This window comes from Dendronephthya gigantea, unplaced genomic scaffold (genome assembly GCF_004324835.1).
Source record: "Dendronephthya gigantea isolate DGI-Jeju-01 unplaced genomic scaffold, DenGig_1.0 000318F, whole genome shotgun sequence".
Taxonomy (NCBI): Eukaryota; Metazoa; Cnidaria; class Anthozoa; order Malacalcyonacea; family Nephtheidae; genus Dendronephthya; species Dendronephthya gigantea.
Window position 1 is genome coordinate 117,388 of NW_021163328.1, and position 2,872 is coordinate 120,259.

The following is a 2,872-nucleotide window of genomic DNA, read 5'->3' on the forward strand; positions in this document are numbered from 1 at the left end:
GTATAACAAGACAAATTCAATAGTCCTGACCTCTTTCTCTAAACTGTTCTCGTAAAAGAGTATGAAACAATTTCTTATGTTTTCAATGTGACAGACGCGAGAGGAACTTCTGGGGCACTCGAATCTGATTTGCACGCATTTGCAATGGAAAAAGATCTGAGTGGAAACTACGTTGTCTTTTGGAATCACCTTTAGTTTGAAGTCCTGTATGAATGTTTAGATGATGAACTGAAATAGGTTAGTGATAAGCCTAACTGCTCTAGCTTTTTAACAGTTCTTCATAAAGCCCCCTTATTCCTCGATAGGAATCAAACTCAGTAACGTATCTCTGCTATCAGGTGACTATTATTTGAGTCTTGTTGGAACCAAACGACGAGGAGACGCCGATAACAAATGTGTGAGTCCACGACATTTATCTATCAGGGTTTGCAAATATTCAAACTACTTTCCATGTGCTTTTCTGTCTGGCTTCCCCCTATTCTCTATATTGCTGCACAGTTCACGCAATGTTATTTGTCCTGCAGAATGTAGTAGAGAAGTATAGAATCATGGATGAAACCATTCAAGATTCGATCGACTTTTCTATTTTGTTTTCAGGCTCGAGTTGTCTAACGATCTGTATCACTGATTCCTATTGACAACTAAACCAACTATGAAAGCAATGTGCCTTCAGGTGAGGATGTCGTTTAGCGTGAATGTAGCCATGTGTAGCCTTCAAAGAATGAATTAAACAAATTGGAATATTTCATTCACAGGCGATGACTAAAGTTTATGGAAAATATCACGAAGAGATTGGAGCTTTTAATGACACCAAGCTAAGGATCATCTGTTATTGATCCAGTGTTACTGCAGGAGCCTGAACTAAACTAACTTTATTCATACTGTTTCGTATTTTTAGCATTTACATGAAAATGGCATCACTAACAGGGATTGGAAGGTTAGCACGCCCTAATTTATTTATCACTACTGTCTTTATATCCTAAACTTTAACGACCATAATTTAACTTTTTCTTCTCTAGCAAGAAAATGTTTTATTGTGTTCCTCGTATGACGAAACGCTTATAAAGGTTTGTGTCGGTTGTGTATTGAACTTGTGTTTAAATTGCCCTTTAAATTGTCTTTGAAGAAACCATTCGATGTGACCATTGCCAGCAAATCCTGGAAGTCACTATAATCTCAATTCCGAGTTTTGTCCGTGATTTCGTTTTACGAAACCAGAGCGCATTCTGCAAACGTTTTAGGTTCAGTTATTTCTCATTGCTACAGTTTCTCAATGATAACAATTAATTTTTTAGATCAGAATTCCTATATGGAAACACTCTGTGGTACACCAAGTTACCTCGCTACCAAAATGTTAATCCCGTAGCCTGAAGAACGATCCTACAAGAAATCGTGTGTTATATGTTTGGTATGCCATATACTTCAGTTTACTCAAATTCACGTAGTGAACACGATTTGTAATGAAGCTTGAGGTAGGTTAACCTCATTTCAAAATTGGAGTACGTCAATGAAAAGTTAAGGTCTTTTAGACTTTCCGGATCTTCTTTATTTTCAAAGCAGGCAAATAACCAATTGGAGAAACAAGTCAAAGAAGGGTCGTATAAATTTCCGAACAACCTCTGGAAGAATGTTAGCAGTGAAGCTAAGGATCTTATAACAAAACTGCTTACTGTTGGTCACAGAAAATGCATCACGGTTTCAGAAGCTCTAGAGCATCCTTGGATGAAGGTGATGATGAAATTACTAACCGCCTTATAACACCCCGCATCTAAGATTTTTCAAAATCGGCTGACCTTTTTCGTCTGAAGTCACAGCTTTTTCGAATTGTTAGAATTAGTTTGGTTGAAGTTTAGAACTGATACAGCTATCCAGCATAAATAAAGTCAGTTTAGTTCAGGTTTCCTACTGTAGTAACACTGGATCAATACGGGATGACCCCTACTGGACCTCCATGAAGGACAATTTAGAACTGATAGAACTATACGGTATAAATAAAATTAGTTCAGTTAGGAGAGAAAGCTTTTAAAAGTGTTAGATTGATCCACGATTTAACAAGGTTTTGTCTTTTGTAGGATAAAGAAATGATAGAAAAAGCAGAAAAAATGATAAAACCGACCGTGGATGGAAGATCAATGTCTCCGCCCTTATAAAAGGTATGTTGAAAACTACGATACTTGTCCCGTTCTTCCGTCCAATGACCCTTATTTTCAACTCGCAATTGCAATGAAACATTACATGTTTGCAAGTTACATCGAAATTTAACCAGCTTTCCGAAACAATCTCAAGGCGCTGTTACACTACGCAACTTTCCTTGCAAATTGCAAAACCATTCTACTCCTGAGGCATCTAAAGTTGTCAAATACGAACATCTATTACGATCTGCTAACGTTTCCTTAGTATTTCGAACACTCTTTACAAATTAACATCCTTCGGAGTTATAATTGCATTGCAAGTTGTAAGGAAAATTGCATATTGTATAGTAGCGCCTTCAGTAAAGTTGAAAATTCACCGTGCAATGAAACATTGCATGTCGGCAAGTTAAAAGGCAGAAAATAACTGTCACCGTACATGGTGAAGACTGGCCGACGGTCACGTTCAGCAGACGAGGCTCTGCGAGCAAATAAAATACTCAGTGGCGTAGCCAGCACGACAATTTAACAGCATGACTGAAAATGCTTCATGTAAGATCACATCACTAGTTATTCCGATAAATAAAGAACAGGGGCCGGTTGTTCGAAAGGTGGATAAGTCGCTATCCAACGGATAACTCACTATCCAACGGATACGTTTTATCCAGCGTGTGATTTGGGTTGCACAAAGCTTGTATAACTTTATCCAGAGGATAAAAATCGCTATCTACCGGATAAATTTA

General features: G+C 37.7%; 2 long non-coding RNA genes across 2 annotated transcripts; both read left to right on the forward strand.

The window, feature by feature from the left end:
- Positions 1-366: 366 nt before the first annotated feature.
- LOC114541885 lies at positions 367-796 on the forward strand. Its single transcript, XR_003689390.1, has 3 exons — positions 367-397; positions 598-673; positions 756-796. It is a non-coding gene; the product is annotated as an uncharacterized LOC114541885 (long non-coding RNA).
- Positions 797-1,028: 232 nt separating this feature from the next.
- On the forward strand, positions 1,029-1,570 carry LOC114541892. Its single transcript, XR_003689394.1, has 3 exons — positions 1,029-1,067; positions 1,296-1,408; positions 1,558-1,570. It is a non-coding gene; the product is annotated as an uncharacterized LOC114541892 (long non-coding RNA).
- Positions 1,571-2,872: the final 1,302 nt, after the last annotated feature.